We start from the raw sequence: 21899 nt of genomic DNA on the forward strand, positions 1-21899 counted from the left end.
TAGTAAATAATTCATATAAAAAAGACGGAAGGAACAAGGATGGGATGGGGATTATCAAGATAGAAGATGGGAACTGAGCTTTTTCAGGGGGGCAATGGCAGGAAGCACGGTGCAGAGGCACCTTGATTAACAATGGGACCCAGCAGCCTGGAAGGATCCAGAACAAATCCTGGCACATGTCTGGCCATTGTGGAGCAGGAGGAAGTTATCAAAACCTACCACTCCAGGAGATGGGCTGGAGTGTGAGCCTGGTCCCTCTGGCCTGGCCCTGGTGAACCATGATCTGCCCCTCCCCCAAGCCACAACACAAAGACAATAGTCTCAGCGAGCCTTCTTGGGACAGGACAGATCGTGCCAGGCTGCCCAGCAGGACAAGGGGCCCTTGTGCAGGCCTCAGCTTCAGATCCTGCTCCACCCTCCCTGTGTTGAGGGGTGGTCGGAAGTTCAGATCTTGCGGTGGGAGGGAGGCTGAGAGTCTTTCTACAGGGCCGGTGCTGGGGCCAGGGTCACCCAGAGGTCTCCAGGGAGCCAGGGGTGGGGCTGGGTAGCAAGTTTTGGGTTTCTGGAGTCTGGGGGAGGCAGGAGATTGGCTGCTCTGGGTGGCTTCTTGTGGAGCTTGAGAAGTGGCCTTCTTTGAACAGAAAGGAACAGAAGTTTCCTGACCGTTCTCATTTGATCTTCACAACCCTGTGGGGTATAAATGCAAAAGATGATTACCCCTATTTTACAGATGAGAAAACAGAGGTTCAAAGAGAAGGAAGGCTTTACCTGAGGCCACCCACAGAGTAAGAGGAAGCGCCAGCATTCACAGCAGCTCTGGGAGTGGGGATGGAGTATGTGTGGTGAATTTATTCAAGAGGCCAGAAGGCCATCTGAAAGAGTGGGTGCCAGGGTCCTATTTGCAGTAAAGGTCAGGGTCCTCCCATCACTCCACCTGCTCCGTCCCTTCCCACTGCCTCCCCACCCCCATGCCAGGGTCAGCCCCTGGGAGCCCAGGCCAAGCCTGCAACATTCCAGGGAAGGGAGATGTGAGGGAGATGTGGCTCAGGCTGGAAGCTGGGTCAGGGGGGCGCAGTGGCCCAGCCAGACGGCCCAGATGTACTCAGCTTTTCCTTGAAATTCCACACACCCTGGGCGTTTGGCAGGAGCCCGGAATGCACTTCATCTGAACAATTTGTCTTTCATGGTGCATTTGCATCAATTACCCCATTGTTCTTTCGCCTTTTCCTGGACCACTCTGGCGGTCGAGGCGCGCCCTGTGTGTGCTGGGAGCTGCCTGTAGGGTGCGGGGAGGGTGGGGCCGCCCCCTGGTGGCCTAACCTGCACTCACCCACACAGATGTCTGCCTGAGCTGCTTAAGGAGCATTCAGATTCCACCCCCCAGGATGACTCGTCCGACCCCAGCTCCCCACTCCCTAAAACTGTTCCCAGGGTCCCTGGGTGGAGGCGGAGAGAAAGATTATGAGAGGCGAGATGGCACAACACAGGCAGGTCAGGCAGTTCATGAAAGGGAGGGTCCATGGATCCAGGGCTTGGGATCAGCCCCCATACTGCCCCCAGCACCTGTGTAACCTTAGGTGATTCAGCAACCTCTCTGGGCCTCAGGGACTTATTTGTGAAATAAGAAGCAATAGTGTGCAATAGTGCTAACATCCTGAGCGTGGAAGCTTCGTATATGGGGTTTGAATCCTGGCTCTCCCATTTGCTGGCTGGGTGCAAGATGTTTATCTTGATAAGCCTCAGTTTCTTGCTCTGTAGAATGATGAGAGCAACACAGTTGGTCCCTGTTATTTGTGGATTTCATATCTGCAACTGAGTGTACTTGCTAAAATTTATTTGTAACCCCCAAATCAATACTTGTGGAGCTGTGATCGCTGGCAGCTATACAGAGTGTAAAAAAACTTGAGACAAATAAGATGACACTTTGGCTTCTCATTTCAGTTCTCATCCTGTAAGCAAGGGTCCTTTTCTTGGTCTATTTAGTGCCTTTTTTTTTTTTTTTGCATATCTGTGGTTTTTGTTGGTGATTTTACTGTTCAAAATTGCCGCCAAGCATAGTGCTGAAATGCTGTCTGGTGTTCCTTAGTGCAAGAAGGCTGTGATGTGCCTTGTGCAGAAAATCTATGTATTAGATAAGCTTTGTGCAGGTATGAGTTATAGTGCTGTTGGCTGTGAGTTCAATGTTAATGAACCAACAATAAGTATTAAATATGACATGCCTCTTTTTTTTTTTGAGAGAGGGCCTCACTCTGGTCACCCAGGCTGGGGTGAGCTGGTGCCATCACGTTTCACTGCAGCCTTGACCTGTCGGGCTCAAGAGATCTTTCCACTTTGACCTCTTGAGTAGCTGGAACCACAGGTGCTCACCACCATGCCTGGCTAATTTTTAAAAAGTTTTTTGTAGAGAGGAGGTCTTCCTAGGCTGGTCTCAAACTCTGAAGTTCAAGGGATCCTCCTGCCTCATCTTGGCCTCCTGAAGTGCTGGGATTACAGGCAAGTGCCACAATGCCTAAATAAGGTGTCTTTTTTTTTTTTTTTTTGAGACAGAGTCTCGCTCTGTCACCCAGGCTGTAGTGCAGTGGCGCAATCTCGGCTCACTGCAAGCTCCACCTCCCGGGTTCACGCCATTCTCCTGCCTCAGCCTGCGGAGTAGCTGGGACTACAGGCGCCCGCCACCGCGCCCGGCTAATTTTTTGTATTTTTAGTAGAGACGGGGTTTCACCATGGTCTCGATCCCCTGACCTCGTGATCCGCCCGCCTCGGCCTCCCAAAGTGCTGGGATTACTGGCGTGAGCCACCGCGCCCGGCCTAAATAAGGTGTCTTTAAACAGAAACACATATAATACAAGGTTATACATTGATTTTATTTATTTAATTACTTATTTATCTGAGACAGAGTCTTTTCTGTCGCCCAGGCTGCAGTGCAGTGGCGTGATCTCAGCTCACTGCAACCTCCACCTCCCGGGTTCAATAGATTCTCGTGCCTTAACCTCCTAAGTAGCTGAGATTACAGGCATGGGCCACACCTGGCTAATTTTTGTATTTTTTAGTAGAGACAGGGTTTCACTATGTTGGCCAGGCTGGTCTCGAACTCCTGGCCTTAAGTGATCTGCCTGCCTTGGCCTCCCAAAGTGCTGGGATTACAGGCATGAGCCACAATGCCCAGTCACAAACTAATTTTAAAAATTGACAAAAAACGCTGTGACCACAGGCTTGCAGGAACATAATCCTGTATTTCCACTAGGAGCAATTGGTCAGTACTTGCTAATTCTGGGTTCCCAGAGACTTTATAGAATGTAACTATCCAAATAACAAGAATCTACCGTACTTACAGCTTTTCCTCAAGGCTCGAATATGTCAAGTGTGGCATTGTAGCAACTGCAGTTAATACTATTCCCTGGTGTATAAGCTCTTGTGTTGATTCTCCTGAAGCCCCTAAGCTTCATGTGGGGGTCAGCTGCCTGAAGGGGGGATCCCTCCATGAGTACACACAGACACATCACCAGCCTCAGCTTCGCTGCTCATGCCTGAAACTTCTACCATGAATACTTTACTCATTCAGTTTCATTAAAAGGCCAACGTCTCTCTTGATGACTCACAAGGCTCTCTTCATTGACATTATCTCATTTGGCCTTCACAACAATTGCAATGGTAGTGTCATTGTTCCCATTTATAGATGAGTCTAAAGTTCAGAGAGGATAAATAATCCAACCAAGGTCACCTGGTTTGTTGATAGCTATATTAGTCCCGTCCTCACACTGCTATAAAGAAATACCTGAGACTGGGTAATTTGTAAAGAAAAGAGGTTTAATTGGCTCATGGTTCCACAGGCTGTAGAGGAAGCATGGCAGCATCTGCTCCTGGGGAAGCCTCAGGGAGCTTTTACCCATGGCGGATGGCAAAGCGGGAACAGGCGTCCTACATGGTGGGAGCAGGAGGAAGAGAGAGAGAGGGGAGGTGCTACGCACTTAAAAAAAATTTTTTTTTTTGGAGACAGGGTCTCACTCTGTTGCCCAGACCGGAGTACAGTGGCACGATCTCGGCTCACCGCAACCTCTGCCTCTCAGGCTCAAGTGATTCTCCTGCCTCAGCCTTCCGAGTAGCTGGGAATACAGACATACGCTACCGTGCCCAGCTAATTTTTGTACTTTTAGTAGAGATGGGGTTTCACTATCTTGGCCAGGCTGGTCTTAAACTCCTGACCTCAAATGATCCACCGGCCTCGGCCTCCCAAAATGCTGAGATTACAGGTGTGAGCCACCATGCCCGGCCTACACACTTTTAATTAACCAGATCTTGTGATAACCCATTCACATCACTCACTCACTATCACGAGGATAGCACCAAGGAGATGGTGCTAAACCATTCATGAGAAATCCACCCACATGATCCAACCACCTCCCACCAGGCCCCACCTCCAACACTGGAGATTACAATTTGACATGAGATTTGGGCAGAGACACACATCCAAACCATATTAATGGCACAGCAGTCAGAAAGCTTCAAATTCCACTGTCTTTCCACCACCAGACTCTGTCCTGGTAAAATATAAATGCTCCAGGGGAGGTAAAAGCCAGGTCTTGTTACTTAGACTTCAGTGTGAATGAGTGCATTGAGATCCCCAAGGAAATTGACTGAGATCAGGTGGGTGATAAATATCTGATAAATACGCCTCTACCTCTACCCTGGGCCAGGGATCACTGCCTCTTATCTGAATCACCCTGACTCCTCCTACCTCCATTTCTGCCTGCAGTCCCTGCCCTGCTATCGACATAGTTACCTTCCTAAAACTCAGGTTTGATTATCCTGCATCCCCTAAAATCAATCAGAGGATGCCTTTGCCTGTAGGGTGGGTCCACATCACTTAGCCGGGATTCAAAGCCTTTCCGATGACGTCAGCCTTCCTCTCTTGCTTCCCTTCCTACCAGCTCTCTATGCTGTGACCACAAAGAAAGGTTGCAGGATCTCACCATGCCTCTGCTTTCTTCCCTTCAAACTTTTGCTTGCATAGCTCCCTCTGCCTTTCTCTGCTATCTTAGTCAGCTGGGGCTGATAGAACAGAATAACATAGACCTGGTGGCTTAAACAACAATTTATTTCTCACAGTTCTGGAGGCTGGGAAGTCCAAGCTCAAGGTGCCGGCAGATTCTTTGTCTGGTGGGGGTTCTCTTCCTTGTTTGCAGATGGCTGTCTTCTTATTGTATCCTTATATAATCAAGAGAAAACTGATCTGTCTCTCAAAAGGGCACTAATTCCATTCACGAGGCTCTACCTTCATGACCTCATCACCTCCCAAAGGCCCCACCTCCTAACACCATCACATTGCAGGTGAGGATTTCAACATATGAACTTTAGAGGGAGGCTGGATGGGGTGGCTCACGTTTGTAATTGCAGCACTTTGGGAGGCTGAGGTGGGTGGATCACCTAAGGTCAGGAGTTTGAAACCAGTCTGGGCAACATGGTGAAACCCCGTCTCTACTAAAAATACAAAACTTAGCTGGGCATGGTGGCAGGCTCCTGTAATCCCAGCTACTCACCCGGCAGGTGGAGGTTGCAGTGAGCCAAGATTGCGCCATTGCATTCCAGCCTAGTGACAAAAGCAAAACTCCATCTCAGAACAAAACAAAACAAAACAAAACTGTAGAGGGTCACAGTTTCAGTGACCCTCACAGTTTCAGGGTCACAACATTCAGTCCATGGCACCTGCCTGTCCTCACACCCTCCTCTGGACTGCCTGTTCAAATCCAATCTATCTTTCTCAGAGCCTGCTCCGCGGTGAGACCCATCATCCTCTAGAGCCTGCTGCTTCTTGCCCTCCTGCCCCTTCCCCTCTCTCAGGCTTCAGACGCTTGCATGAAGGTCACCATCTGGACTCCCTGGCTCTGGACAGCCATCAAATCCTTCCCTGGCCCTGAGTGTCTCTGTGGAACTAGGCCTTGCTTGCCTCAGCCCATTCCTTCCCTCCCATGGGCTCTGGGCCTGGGGAAGCAGGGTTTGCAAGGGCACAGCTGGGAGAGAGGCTTCCAGGTGCAGGGAGCAGGAATGAGATGAAGATGCTGGGAAAGCTGCTCTGGCGTGTGACATCCAGAGGCAGAGAGAAGGTAGGGCGTCATGAATGTAATTGCCTCTTTGACTTTTTTTTTCAGAAGGGGAAAGGGACTATAGTTAAGATTTGAATGGTTTTTAAGTTGTTTTTGGTTTCCAGACATATATTTTATGTGCATCCCAGACTCAGAGGAGCCCTAAGACAGGCATGGGTGAGCGTGCTTCCCCATCCTCACCCCACCCCACCTGGCCCCCACTTTTCCTGCATTTTAGCCAACACCCTTACCTTTTCCTTCCCTGAGAAAGCCAAGGATTGGATGCGCTTAACCTCCTGATTCCATACAAATTCCAGGCTTTTCTCTATCCACACTTCTCTCTCCTCCTGCCTCAGGGATCATGTTTCTTTTCCTGTTGAAGCCAATCTGGCCACTGGTCTTTTCTTTTTTCCTTTCTCTTTCAATTTTTCTTTATTATGGCAAGTATGCTTAACAGAATTTACCATATTAACCACGTTTAAGTGTAGAGTTTGGTGGTGTTAAGTACATTCACATTGTTGTGCAATCATCACCACTGTCCATCCACAGAACTCTTTTCATCTTGCAAAGCTGAAACTGTACCCATTAAACAATAACTCCCCACGCCCCCTCCCCTAGCCCCATTCTACTTTCTGCCTTATGAATATGACCACTCTAGGAATCTCCTAGAAGTAGATCATAGAGCATTTGTCTTTTTTTTTTTTTTTTTTTTGAGACTGAATCTCACCTGGTTACCCAGGCTGGAGTGCAGGGGTGCGATGTTGGCTCACTGCAACCTCTGCCTTCTGGGTTCAAGCGATTCTCCTGCCTCAGCCCCCTGGGTAGCTGAGATTACAGGCATGCACTATCACGCCTAGCTAGTTATTTATTTATTTTTTTTTTGTATTTTTAGTAGAGATGGGGTTTCACCATTTTGGTCAGGCTAGTCTCGAACTCCTGGCCTCAAGTGATTTGCTGGCCTCAGCCTCCCAAGGTGATGGGATTACAGGCATGAGCCACCACACCAGGCCAGCATTTGCCTTTTTGTTACTAATTTATTTTACCTAGCATAATGTTCTCAAGGTTCACCTGTGTTGTAGCATGTGTGAGAATTTCTTTCCTTTTTAAAGCTGAATAATATTCCATTGTATGTATATATCATATTTTGTTTATTCACTCGCTTATTGGTTTTAGATGGGGTCTCTTTCTGTTGCCCAGGTGTACAGGTATTCCATTGTATGTATATATCACATTTTATTTATCCATTCGTTTGTTGTTTTAGACAAGGTCTCACTCCGTCACTTAAGCTGGAGTGCAGTGGCAACATCATGGCTCACTACAGCCTCAACCTCTCAGACTCAAACGATCCTCCTGCCTCAGCTTCCCTACTACAGTAGTGCCAGCTACTTGGGAGGCTGAGGCAGAAGCCACCATGCCTAGCTAATTTTTTTTTTTAATTTCTTGTATAGGTGGGACCTCACTATGATGCCCAGGTTGGTCTCGAACGCCTGGGCTGAAGTGATCCTTCCACTTTGGCCTCCCAAAGTGCTGGGATTACAGGTGTGAGCCACCATGCCCAGCCTCCATTCTTTTGTTGATGGACACTTGGGTTGCTTCTATCTTTTGGCTTTTGTGAATAATGATGTTGTGAACACAGGTGTACAAATATCTCTTCAAGATCCTGCTTTCAGTTCTTATACCCAGAAGTGGAATTGCTGGGTCGTATGGTAATTCTATTTTTAACATTTGAGGAACTGCCATAGTGTTTTTCACAGTGGCTGTACCATTTTCTATTCCCAACAACAGTGCACAAGTGTGCCAATCTCTCTATATCCTCACCAACATTTGTCATTTCCTGTGTACTTGATGGGAACCATCCTAATGAGTGTGAGGTGGAATGTGGTTTTGGTTTGCATTTCCCCTATCAATTAGTGAAGTTGAGCATCTTTTCCTGTGCTTATTAACTATTCATATATTTTCTCTGGAAAAATACCTGTTCAAGTCCTTTGACCATTTTTTAATCTGGTTGTTTTTTTGTTGTTGGGTTGTAGTTCTCTATATGTTCTGGATATTAATATCTTATCAGATACATGATTTGCAAGTATTTTGTCCCATTCAGCAGGTTGCCTTTTCACTCTGTTGGTAGTGTGTTTTAATGCGCAAAAGTTTTAAATTTTTATGAAGTCCAATTTGTCTATTTTTGCTTTTGATGCCTGTGCCTTTGGTGTCATATCCAGGAAGTCATTGCGAAATCCAATGCCATAAAGTTTTGCCCTACGTTTTCTTCTAAGTGTTTTATAGTTTTTAGCTCTTATATTTGGGTCTTTGGTCCATTGTGAGTTAATTTTTGCATATGGTGTTACGTACGGGTCCAACTTCATTCTTTTTCATGTGGATATCCACTTTTCCCAGCACCATTTGTTGAAATGACTGTCTTTTTCCCACTGAAGGGTTGTGGCACCCTTGTCTAAAATCATTTGACCATATATGTGAGGGTTTGTTTCTGGACTCTCTGTTCTATTCCATTGGTTGATATGTCCGTCTTTATGCCAGTACCACACTGTTTTGATGACTGTAGCTTTGTAGCTAAGTTTTGAAATCAGAAACTGTGAGACCTCCAGCTTTGCTATTCCTTTTCCCAATTGTTTTGGGTTTTAGGGTCCTTTGAGGTTCCACATAAATTTTAGGATGGATTTTTCTATTTTTAAAGAAGATGTTGTTGGGAGGTACTAATGCCTCTCAACAACCATCCTCTGTTCCTGTTAGCTCTTTCTCCACAGGCACCTTCTTGCTATAAACATGCTCACTTCTTTGTCATCCTAACAAGTATTCCTTTGACCCTGTGTCCACCTCAGATATTTGTTCTATTTGTCTTTACATATTTTAAAATCCAACCTCCTTGAAAAAGAAGCTCACTCTCTCACTTCCTCACATATGCCCACATGCTTCTTTTTATTAGCTGATTTTAATTTTTATGAAGACAATGAATGGCCACAGTTTAGAAACATGAAAAAGTGCCAGATTTCTTATAATGAAAACAGCAGTTTCCTATGCCCCACTCTTCAAAGGCAGCCACTTAATTTTTCTGATATTCCAATGTGTATTTCCAACAACAGCCTGATAGTGCTCTTTGTAGATTTTTCAGTTTAAATACTATCTAGCCCAGGTGTGGTGGCTGATGCCTGTAATCCTAGCGATTTGGGAGGCTGAGGCGGGATCACCTGAGGGCAGGAGTTTGAGACGAGCCTGGCCAACATGGCAAAGCCCTGTCTCTTCTGAAAATACAAAAATTAGCCGGGTGTGGTGTTGGGCCCCTGCAGTCCCAGCTACTCAAGAGGCTGAGGCAGGAGAATCACTTGAACCTGGGAGGCGGAGGTTGCAGTGAGCCGGGATCTTGCCACTGCACTCCAGCCTGGGCGACAAAGCGAGATACTCCATCTTAAAAATAAATAAATAAATAAATAAATAAATAAATAATAAATAAAATTAAAAAAATACATACTATCTAAACTGACTTCTTGTGATAGAAGGCAAGAACAGTGCAAACCTCACCCCAGCCCCCATGCAAACCCATCCCCCATCCTCTCAATGCATTTAGTTTCATCTCAAGTTTTGGTTAAGTTAAAAATAGTTACATAACTTTGATTAGATAAATTTTCTTACGTCCCATGTAGTATATTATGATTAACCTTCCCTTTTTGTATGATTTTTGGTTTTCTCTGAAGTTAAGTTTTGCCATGTTTTTATTTGCTTAGTTGTCTATATATGTTTCATGACTAAATTGGCCTCTTTTTCCTCTTGGCCTAGAGGGCTCAGTAAATCCAAACCTGTGAGGAAGTTATGAGCATTCTTCTCTCTTCTCTCTTTTCTTTTCTTTTTCTTCCATACCCCTCGCCCGCCCCCAGTCTCCCGCTCTAATCTGTGCTAGTTACTTACTGGGCCTCATATACAGCTGTTAGCGATCCTAGAGCTTCCCTCTCCACTGTCCTGGGAATTCCCTTTGCCTCTTACCTACAAGATCCCAAATTCCCTGAACCCCGTGCCTGCCTTTTGGTGATTTGCTCCTTCGTTTTGGTGAAACCCAATCTCTAGTAGCTTCCTGAGAAAAGAGGTAAAAGAATTTAGAAACTTTGCATATTCGAAAATATCTTTCTTCTGCTGCTTCTTTTTTTTTTTTTTTCGAGACTGAGTCTCACCCTGTTGCCCAGGCTGGAGTGCAGTGGCACCATCTCGGCTCACTGCAAGCTCTGCCTCCTGGTTCCAGTGATTCTTCTGCTTCAGCCTCCAGAGTAGCTGAGATTACAGGCACGTGCCACCATGCTTGGCTAATTTTTGTATTTTTAGTAGAGACGGGAGTTTCACCATGTTGGCCAGACTGGTCTTGAACTCCTGAGCTCAAGTGATCCGCCTGCCTCAGCCTCTCAAAGTGCTGGGACCACAAGCGTGAGCCACCACGCCCGGCCAGAAAATATCTGTCTTCTACCTTGACAGTTAATTGATAATTTAGCTGGGCATACATAGAATTCTAGTTGAAAATTATTTTCTCTTAGAATTTTTGGGCTGGGTGCAGTAGCTCACGCCTGTAATCCCAGCACTTTGGGAGGCCAAGGTGGGCATATCACTTGAGGTCAGGAGTTTGAGACCAGCCTGGCCAGCGTGGCAAAACCCCACCTCTACTAAAAATACAAAAATTAGCTGGGCGTGGTGGCATGTGCTTGTAATCCTTCCTACTCAGGAAGCTGAGGCAGGAGAATTGCTTGAACTTGGGAGGCGGAGGTTGCAGTGAGCCGAGATTGTTCCAGTGCACTCCAGCCTGGGTGACAGAGGGAGACTGTCTCAAAAAAAAGAAAAAAAAAATTTTAAAGAGATTTTTCTATTGTATTCTAGTTTCCTGTGTTGCTCTTGAGAAGCCTAAAACTATCCAATTTTGAATCTTTTGTATGTGACCCATTTTTCTCTTTGGAAGTTTCAAATGTCTTCTCTTTGTCTCCCGTGCCTTAGGTCTTTGTGATTAATAGAGCTGGGACTTGGTGAGCCCTAGCCCCTGGAACGTTGTGCGTTCAAGTTCTTTGGTAACTATCACCATTTCCAGCTCTTTGTTCTGTTTTTCTGGAGTTCCAGTAGTAAAATATTGGACTTCCTGGATGATCCTGAATTTTCTTATCTTTCTTGATCTATTTTCCATCTTTTTTTGTGCCTCTGGAATCTTTCTTCAACTTTATTTTCTAGCCCTTCCAATTAACATGTTATTGTTGCTGTCATATTCCTAATTATTAAGAGTTCTTGCCGGGTGCGGTGGCTCACGCCTGTAATCCCAGCACTTTGGGAGGCCGAGGCGGGCGGATCACGAGGTCAGGAGATCGAGACCATCCTGGCTAACATGGTGAAACCACATCTCTACTAAAAATACAAAAAATCAGCCGGGCGTGGTGGTGGGCGCCTGTATTCCCAGCTACTTGGGAGGCTGAGGCAGAAGAATGGCTTGAACCCGGGAGGCGGAGCTTGCAGTGAGCCAAGATCGCACCACTGCACTCCAGCCTGGGCGACAGAGCCAGACTCCGTCTCAAAAAAAAAAAAAAAAAAAAAGAGAGATAGAGTTCCTTTTGTTTTCTGAATGTTATTTTTTCCTTCTTTGTATGGATTCTTTTCCCATTTCATGGATGCAATATTATCTCTCTGTCTTTGGAAATATTAATCATAGTTTTTTGATGTTTTGTTCTGTTCTTTGCATTGTATGTTTTGTAAACCAACAAGTGTCTAAACAGATCTCAGTCGATTTAGAAGTTTATTTTGCCAAGGTTGAGGACACGCTTAGGAAAAAGAAACACAAACCACGGTAGGATCTGTGGCCTATGCTTTTTTCCAGAGAGGGTTTTGAGGACTTTAGTGTTATATTAATTATTAATAAAATTAATAATATCACATTAATTAACTATATTAATAGTCCCTTCAGGACTCTGTCTCCCCTTGACTTCTGTGACATCATACTAATCTTATTCTAGCCCTGTCTCTTTTTCTCTCCTCTTCTGAGTTTCTTCCTCTGCCTCTCTTTAAAACACATCAATGGCTGGGCGTGGTGGCTCACACCTGTAATCCCAGCACTATGGGAGGCCGAGGAGGGTGAATCACCTGAGGTCGGGAGTTCGAGACCAGCCTGGCCAACATGGTGAAACCCCATCTCTACTAAAAATACAAAAATTAGCCAGGCATGTTGGGCGCCTGTAGCCCCAGCTACTCAGGAGGCTGAGGCAGGAGAATCGCTTGAACTGGGTTGGGGGAGGTTGCAGTGAGCCGAGATCGCACCACTGCACTCCAGTCTGGACGACAGAGTGAGACTCCATCTCAAAAGAACAAAACAAAACAAAACAAAAAAGAACACATCCATTCCCCTTTGGGCTTATTCTTAACTTTTGTCTCTTCCATAGCAAGAGTAAACTTGCTAGAGTTCCCCACATGCCATGCTTTGTTATGCCACTGTGCCATGGCCAGGCTGTTCCTTGGGTCTGTAGTGCCCTTTTTCCTTGTTTGCCTGATGAACTCCTATACATCCTACAAAATCCAGCTCAGAGCATGCCCTCTGCAGATCTTCTCTTGAGTCCCCTCTGAGAGAATTCATCACTACCTTCTCAGTATAACAGTAAAACACATGTTATTGCAAGTATTACAAGTGTTTGGGGAGTTTTTAATATATTCATGTGGCCAACAAGGCAGGAAAAGCAGGCTTCCCTTCTGTCTGGATTTTAGATTGAATCACAAAAAATTCACATTTATCAAGGTAGGTGGAGAGGATACCAGGAAGGGTATAGCAAGAGTATACTTCACTACAGGCTGAACCCCCTGAATTATTCTGAGGTGGCTGCACTTGGAGTTGGGAGTGAATATCATTTTGTTACAGGCTGTGAGATTCCTGGCTCCCTGGACTCCACAAGGCACCCTGGGAACCTCAATATCCTTCAATAGTGGAAATGGGAATTTTCTTCATACCTCGGTCTCCTGAGGCATCAGGGACCATCCACTCACTCCCGGCTCCACACCTCCCTCTAGAGTCAGCCGCCTTCTCTCTCCAAGCTCTCTCCACTTCTCAGTGTCGCTGTTGACCACGTCCAGAGAGGAGCAGGGGCTACTGCAGCTGATGTCTCTTCCTGGAATGAAGCATCTTGAAGTCTTTAGAGACACTGGTGCACACACTACTTGTCAGGCCTCCTTCCCATGTGTGTCCTTGAATGGGTTCCAGAGGGTCTCTGAGCCTGCTGGAATTGGTGTGGAATAGCTTTTGGCTTTTCAAAATGATGCGTGTGAATGCTTTTGGATTGCAAAAGTTTTCAAAGGAAGCTTGAACTCCCTTCCAAAAGTTAAGAACCATAGAACACTTAGATCCTCAAGGGAATTCTGGGATTACAGGGAGACTTCACTTTAAGAAAGACAGACAGGTCCAAAGCAACTATGTTGGGGTTACAGTAACTGCGTCGCAAGACGCTTCTCTCAGATGAACTGTATTTGTTGCTCTCCAAGCTTTAGCCCTGGAATCCACCCAGATCACCTAGCTGTGAACAAGCGTTCAGGGAAGGTTCAGGGAGTGATGAGTAAGAGGTTGGGACTGGAAACACTTTTGATTGTTTATCATGTGGGTGGAGGGAGGAGGGACATTCACATAAAATCAGCCACTCTGAAAGTTTCACACCCAAGCGATCTCAGGCATATAGTCGGTCACAAACAAGTCACCCACACGTTCTTTCTCTTTCTCTCTCTGTTTCTCTGTCTCTCTCTCTCTCCACGTACACACACACACACACGCACGCGCACACACACACACACACACACACACACACACGCACCAAGGCTCACCAATGCTCCCTCTGGTGGCAAGAAGAAGAACTTTATCTCTTTATTCCAGGAATAGAAATACAGCTCCTGGGACTAGGTCAGCCAATGCCAGGGTTTTCTCACATAACCCACACAGAGGACTGAAACAAAAATCACAGTTTTATAATGCTACTGTTTCATGCAGTGCCTTCAGGGCATTTTATTAAACCACAAAATACCTGGAGCTCACTAGCAATGACTGATCTTACACACAATAACTTGGATATTAAAAATTCTTGGGCTGGGCGCAGTGGCTCACGCCTGTAATCCCAGCACTTTGGGAGGCCGAGGTGGGCAGATCACCTGAGGTCAGGAGTTTGAGACCAGCCTGGTCAACACGGTGAAACCCTGTCTCTACTAAAAATACAAAAATTAGGCGGGCGTGGTGGCTGGCGCCTGTAGTCCCAACTACTTGGGAGGCTGAGGGAGAAGAATCACTTGAACCTGGGAGGCAAAGGTTGCAGTGAGCCAAGGTTGCGCCACTGCACTCCAGCCTGGGTTACAGAGAGAGACTCCGCCTCAAAAAAAAAAATTCTTGGTTGAATCCTGTTATTGGCTGCCATTGGGCATAATTAAAAATCATACTTTATATTTTCTTGATTATTTCATCTTTTGTGTTATTTTGTAGATGATAATGTAAATCAGGATAATAATAATAATCTGCTAAAAACATAGAATGTTGGTTCTCAGATTAATAATAAAGGGTGTAAAGTCAGGTCTCAATGTAGCAGCCCCAGGTCACCAACTTTGAATGAAACATTTATACCCCTGGCCGGGCGCAGTGGCTTACACCTGTAATCCCAATGCTTTGTGTGGTCAAGGCGGGAGAATTGCTTGAGCTTAGGAGGAGTTTGTGACACTCTAGGCAACAGAGGGAGACCCAGGACCCTTTACACCCTTTGTTAAGGACTCCAAAGACTTTTTGTTTAAGTCAGTTAAATCTATCAATATTCTCCATATCAGAAATTAAAACGGAGAAAAAAAGGTAAACATATATGTGTTTGAGACAGAGTCTTGCTCTGTTGCCCAGGCTGGAATGCAGTGGTGCAATCTTGGCTCACTGCAGCCTCCGCTTCCTGGGTTCTAGTGATTCTCCTGCCTCAGCCTCCCGAGTAGCTGGGATTCCAGGCATGTGCCATCACGCCTGGCTAATTTTTGCATTTTTAGTAGAGACAGGGGTTTCACCATGTTGGCCAGGCTGGTCTTGAACTCCTGAGCTCAAGTTATCTGCCTGTCTCAGCCTCTCAAAGTGCTGGGATTAAAAGTGTGAGCCACTGCACCCAGCCTAAAATATATTAATTCATTCAGTAATTATAATAATCCCATTTTACATGTTAACTTATTTTATTATACATCATAAATAATGTAACAATACATTATACATTATAGTGTAAAAAATAAATACAAATAAAATATTATTATTTATTATAAATAAAAGGTTTTGTGATAAAATTACAGAGCAGAAATACCTAGTAAGGAGTGGCATTTTATTACGTTTTTACAAATCCTTTTACTTGTCTGGCCTAATAGAAAACAGTTGGATTCTCATATCTGCTTTGCAATCAATCTGTTTGTTAGAAATACAACAAAAAATATCTAGTCTTGCATAGATATGTAGTCAGAAAACAGAGGTATTTTTTTTTTTCAAGACAGATTCTCATTCTATTGCCCAGGCTGGAGTGCAATGGCATGATCTTGGCTCACTGCAACCTCCATCTCCCTGGTTCAAGTGATTCTCCTGCCTCAGCCTCCTGAGTAGCTGGGATTACAGGTGCATGCCACCATGCCTAGCTAATTTTTGTATTTTAGTAGAGAACGGTTTTACCATGTTGGCCAGGCTGGTCTCAAACTTCTGACCTCGTGATCCACCCACCTCAGCCTCCCAAAGTGCTGGGACTACAGGAGTGAGCCACTGTGCCTGGCTGAGAGAAGTATTTTAATAGCTTTTTCAGAGAATTGTGGATATTCTTGGATACTACATCAAAACTCGATAGGTGGGAGTTCCTTAAGGGTTAGTTACAATGTACAATCTGAAACCTATCAATAAAGTTTTAATACTCTGGATTTTGCGACATTATGCCTTGGTCATTTGGAGGATATTGATGTTCCAAGTTATGCATATTTTCCAAATGTTGATGCATTTCATACATTAAACAATGATAAACAATTACATCCTTAATATCACCATTGATCTTATCTGAAAAGTCTTTACATGTTTGGGAACCTGTCAAGCTCATGATGGCAGATAGAACTTTTCAAGATTCAAATTTTTGTTGGAAAGCTTGAATTTTATAATTGGCAACAAGTACTCTGAACTGTTTTCCTTGGAGTTACAGGCTTAGGCTGGGAGTGGTGGCTCATGCCTATAATCCCAGCACTTTTGGAGGGTGAGTCTGAAGGATCACCTGAGGTCAGGAGTTTGAAACTAGCCTGGCCAACATGGTGAAACCCCGTCTCTACTAAAAACACAAAAAATAGCTGGCTGTGGTGGTGCACGCCTGTAATCACAGCTACTCAGGAGGCTGGAGCACAAGAATCACTTGAACCTGGAGGGTGGAGGCTGCAGTGAGCCGAGATTGGGCCACTGCATTCCAGCCTGGGTGACAGAGCAAGATTCTGTTTAAAAAAAAAAAAAAAAGTCACAGGCTTACTTTGTTCATTTTTGAGAAAATAGTCAAGTCCAATTAACAGTTTTTCTTTTTCTTTTCTTCTCTCTTTTTTTTTTGTTTTTTTTTGAGACCGGTGCCCCTCTGCTGCCCAGACTGAAGTATAGTGACTCAATCTCAGCTTACTGTAGCCTCGACCACCTGTGCTCAAGTGATCCTCCCACTTTAGCCTTCTGAGTAGCTGGGACTACAGGCATGTGCCACCACGCCCGGCTAATTTTTGCACTTTTTTGTAAAGAAGATGTCTCTCCATGTTGCCCAGGCTGGTCTCCAACTCCTGGACTAAAGTGACCCTTCCACCTTGGCATCTCAAGGTGCTGGAATTACAGGAATGAGCCACTGCATCCGGCCAATAATCCCCTCTCCTCCCCTCCCCTTTCCTCCTCTCCCGTCCCCTCCCCTTCCCTTCCCTTCCTTTTTTTTTTTTTTTTTTTTTTGAGATAGGATTTCATTCTGTTGCCCAGGCTGGAGTGCAGTGGTGCTATCTTAGCTCACTGTAGTCTCGACCTCCCAGGCTCAAGTGATCCTCCTGCCTCAGCCTCCCAAGTAGCTGAGACTACAGGTGCACACGATTATGACTGGCGAATTTTTGTATTTTTTGTAAAAATGAGGTCTTACATGTTGCCCAGGCTGGTCTCAAACTCCTGGTCTCAAGTAATCCTCCCACCTCGGCCTCCCAAAGTATTGGAATTACCAGTGTGAGCCACTGCATCCAGACAATAGTTTTTCAATCAGTCCTTTACTCAAGTAAAAATGATGTCTTGGCTGGGCGCAGTGGCTCACGCCTATAATCCCAGCACTTTGGGAGACTGAGGTGGGCGGATCACCTGACGTCGTGAGATCAAGACCAGCCTGACCAACATGGAGAAACCCTGTCTCTATTAAAAATACAAAATTAGCCGGGTGTGGTGGTGGATGCCTGTAATCCCAGCTACTTGGGAGGCTGAGGCAGGAGAATCGCTTGAACCCTGGAGGTGGATGTTGTGTTGAGCTGAGATTGTGACATTGCACTCCAGCCTGGGCAACAAAGGCGAAACTTTGTCTCAAAAAAAAAAAAAAAGATGTTTTATGATGGAATACAGCACTTATAGCTTACATAGATATGTAGATATGTATTCCATATACTTTGGTCTATGGCAGAAGTGCTCTATATTCTAAACATGTTTAATTTAATACAATTAACATTTTTTTCTGTTTCATCAAGGACACTTAAATAAAACTGGCTTTTTGGCCCCAATGACTGCAATGTGGGAAAGAATAAGGCACCAGTTTTACCCACCATTGCCTTTGCACTATCAGCCCACATGCCAACCCAATGCAAAGACAAATATGGTACCCCCAGGAGTCGGTGGACCACTCTTCAAGAAGCTTACCACGTTGCAAGCCCAGGATAGTCCGTGATGGGGTGGAGAGGGGTCTGTCTTAGGGGGCCTAATCCCTCTCCACCCCCTGCTTTGGCTGGGGAAATTCATTCCACCCCCAGCTCCCAAGGGCCCTGTTTGGTTTCCAGCCTCTGCTGCAGCAGGTGCACTCTGGGTGTAGTAATATGTCTGCAGTCCTGTTCCCTGCTGGACTGACGGTGAGCACCTTAGAGCTGGGCTTTGTGTTACCAATTTTCCTATAGCTGAGCCCTGATGACCAGCAAAGAGATGGGTGGAAGTGTGGCTGGGAGTCCGCATGTATAAGGAAGCAAAGGGAGGCCTCCTCTTTCTTGCATGGAGAGGAGGGTAGCAGCTTGCCCCTCCCCCTGCCCCAGTGTGAACAGGGTGAGACCCCATGAAAGCCCTATCCTCAGAAAGAGGCTTAGCCCAGCCTCAGAGTTTTGGAGAGGTTGTCCTATCCCGGCTAGGGTCTGGAAGGATCTTCATTAGATCTGCTGACTGAGAATGTCCCACCCTGCTCAATTTCTCCCCAAGCCTCCTGCAAAACAGTCATGGGGTGGGGGCATGGGAGTGAGAGCGGGAAAGAAGGAGGGCTGGGGTCTGTGGAGGTACGGGGCTTTGGAGGAGAATGCAGCCGGAGGAGGAAGCGGCCAGGGAGGTGGGGATACACACCAGAAACAAGGGCAGGGCTCTTTGTCTGTGTTGGCACCTGCTTCCCCCTGACATTTCTGGTCCCAGCCTGGGCACGGGGTGGAGGGGGTGGTCATAGTTCAGGGTGACCTCCCAGGGCCTAAGTTTAACATCAACAAAGGCCCAGGGCCCAGCTGTTGTTTCTATGTGTGTCCGAGCACATTGTTGGAGGGGCGAGCAGTTCATCACCTATGTCAAGGTCAGTGAGTGGCTGCGGCTGCTTCTCTCTGGGGGAGGGGGCATCTGGTGCCCAGACACTCCAGGTGCCAAGAACTTGAAAGAGATGGCTTCTCAGACGTTCCTTTCCCTGTACCCTTAGCCATGAGCCCCCTAGCCTTATTTCAGGACCCTGAGAAACAAGCAAAGATTCCTCCTGAGCCATGAGAGGCAATTTCCTGCACTGTGTCTGGCCAGAAGGTGCCTTTCTGTGTTGGCTACTTGTCCATTCGTTTATTCAATGAGCATCTACTATGTGTCAGGCACTGTGGTGGTCACTGAGGATATAAAACTTCGTAAGACATAGTGATGACACTCAAGTTTCTCCCAGATGAGTAAATAGATGACTTCAATATTGTGGATGCCATGTAGAGAAAGAGGGACATACAGGGCTATGGGGCCTGGAGGAGCGGCTCCTAATGCAGTCGGGTGGTCAGGGTAGACTTCCTGAATGAGTCAGTGCTTCACTGAGACTTGGAGGAGTGTAGGAGGATGGGTGGATTGGGAGAGAAGGGCCTTTGGAGAAGCCTCTGGTGATCTGGGGATGTTGAATAGTTCTGTGCAGCTGGGACCAGGGGGCATAGGGGCTAGGGAAGCTGTAAGGGTGTGATCACAAAAGCGCATGTGACTTGACCACAGGTTTGCATTTTGTCCTCATATTGTCATTGAAGGAAGGCGGTTCTGGCAGTAGTGGGATGGAGAGGCTTCTGGAGCAGTCAGCCAGAGCGGTGAGGAGGTTGCTGCCGTGAAGCTGGCAGAAGGCAGTGGCTCGAGCAAAAACAGTGGCATGGGTCTGTGGAGGAGGCCAGGTTAGGAGGCCTCAAGGGGAGCAGGACAGGACTTGCTGCTCTCCTGGCTGTGAGGAGGAAGGAAAGGGAGCAGAGGGGGTGACCCTCAGATTTCTGGTTTGGCTCAGTGGCTGTGGCTGGGCCTTTGTGTGACAGGGAGAACAGAGAGGGAGCAGAGAGGGTTCAGGGTGGGGCCATCAAGCGAGGAGGGGCTTGGCAGTGCTCACCCTCAGCGGGGCCCCTGAACTGGGCATGGGCAGCCCCGGCCCTGGCCCATCCCCCATGCTGTCCTCCCCACCCTACGCTTCAGACACAGAGAGCTCTGAGCCAGGGTGTTGCCCAGGCAGCTGGGCACACGGACCTGGTGCTGGGGTGGGCCAGGCTGCTCCAGCAGGCCCCAGGGAAGGACGGCAGGCTGGGATGCCGTCCCCACAGACTCACTCTCCTCTCTTAGCCCTGGCACTAAGTGCGTTCCTCTGGCAAAGAAGAAAATAATTTCTGTCCGTCGCCATCTGCTGCACGGGAAGATGGGAATGGAGTGAGCATGGTATGAGGGGATCAGGAACGTCGAGGGGCTGTGTCCAGCTGCCCAAACCATCCATGAGGCCAGCACTGTGCTGAGGACAGTGGCAGGGACAGGAGCCAAGATTCATCATTGTACCCCAGGGCCTGGGTTGGTGCCTGATAAAGAGTGTTTGGGGGGCTCCAGAGTTCTCTGGGTCTGAAGCGTAGGGTGGGGAGGGCAGCATGGGGATTGGACCAGGGCCGGGGCTGCCTATGCCCAGTTCAGGGGCCCTGCTGAGGGTGATCACGAAAGTGTTGTGTCTGCCTAGAAGGGGTGCTTTTAGGTGTTTTTTATTTTCAGTCTTTCATATGATTTTATTTTCTTCCTTTAACCATAATAATATGATATCCAAAGTTTGTCTTAACTGGTGGATGTTATACAGGCTTATCCATCCCACTTACAGACAAGACAAATGCTGCTTCCTGCAACGGCCCCACCATGGACCCTGGTCATCCAACCCAAGTCGCCCCCTTGCCTGGCTTTATCTTCACTGTATTGTGAGGCCGCTTCATTGAATCTTATCCCAGACTTTAACTTTTCCATGACTGCCATGATTTTGCCATGTTTTTCACACAGAATGTGTCTGACCTTAGCTGCATTGCCACCGCCTTTGGGACCCTGAGCCTTCTTGCCAGCACTGTCACTCCCAGAGTTTGCTCCCACTTTCCCCTTTTCCAGAACCACTTGTTCCTTTGGGTGGCATCTTGGAAACTTGCTGTTGAAGTCTCAGCTGCCTAAATGGTTCTTAAAGGGAGGTCCACAGGCCAGCAGCGTAAGTACCACCTGAGAAATTGTTAGAAATGCAAAATTCTGGGCTTCACCCCAGACCTGGTGAATCAGAAATTTGAGGAGGTGAGGCCCAGAATCTGTGTTTTAACAAGCCCTCCCCAAAATTTGGATGCCGTATAAGGGTTTGAAAACCACTGGGGGTGGGTGGGGTAGTGGGCAGGGGCCTGTTCTGCTGCACACCATGCTGGGTCCAGAGCGAACAGATGGAGGAGAGAAGCCCCATCAGCTGCCTCTGGGGACAGCCTTTTCAGAGGGAAGGTAGAACTGTGCACCCAAAAACACAGGGGAGGCAATGCCTAGAAGCAAGTAAGCATTGGAGACAGAAAGTCCTGTGCAGGAGAGCTGGGTGGAACCTGGTGGGTGGGTAGCGTGGGGCAGAATTGGGAGAGACACACAGTAACCTGGTGTCCTAGTTCCCAGGGTTGCTAACTGCTCATGTGCCAGCTTGAAAATAATTAGTTTCTAGGGAGGGGTCTACACCTAATTTGCTAGCTCACTCTCCATCACTATCCTCCACATCCCCCCGTCCCTGGACATACAGAGTCAGCCCCACCGACTTATTATGGGGATTCCTGGAGAGGCAGCCTGTGTCGAGGGTACCTGTCAAGGCACTGCCAGTCCCGGACTCAGAGTGTGGAGGCTCAGCGGCAGCACAGAAAAGGGGAACCTGGGGCTTCCTGCCACAGGAAGGGTAGTCTTTGGGCCTTCCTCCTTCATTCTAGCACTGGGCTGATGGGAGAAACTAGATGGGCCAGAAGAGAATTCAGGGTGTGGCAATGCTGAGCTCAAGGAGCAGGTAGTTCGAGAGAGAAGCAAAGCAACAGGTTTGGCAGAGGGTGGTGGGTATGGGAGGGGGTCGGGGCATGGGGAGGTGTGTGGAG

General features: G+C 47.0%; 1 pseudogene; it reads right to left on the reverse strand.

Moving 5' to 3' along the window:
• Positions 1 to 20543: 20543 nt before the first annotated feature.
• Positions 20544 to 20953, reverse strand: LOC129458730 (peptidyl-prolyl cis-trans isomerase NIMA-interacting 4-like; annotated as a pseudogene).
• Positions 20954 to 21899: the final 946 nt, after the last annotated feature.

This window comes from Symphalangus syndactylus, chromosome 19 (genome assembly GCF_028878055.3).
Source record: "Symphalangus syndactylus isolate Jambi chromosome 19, NHGRI_mSymSyn1-v2.1_pri, whole genome shotgun sequence".
Taxonomy (NCBI): domain Eukaryota; kingdom Metazoa; phylum Chordata; class Mammalia; order Primates; family Hylobatidae; genus Symphalangus; species Symphalangus syndactylus.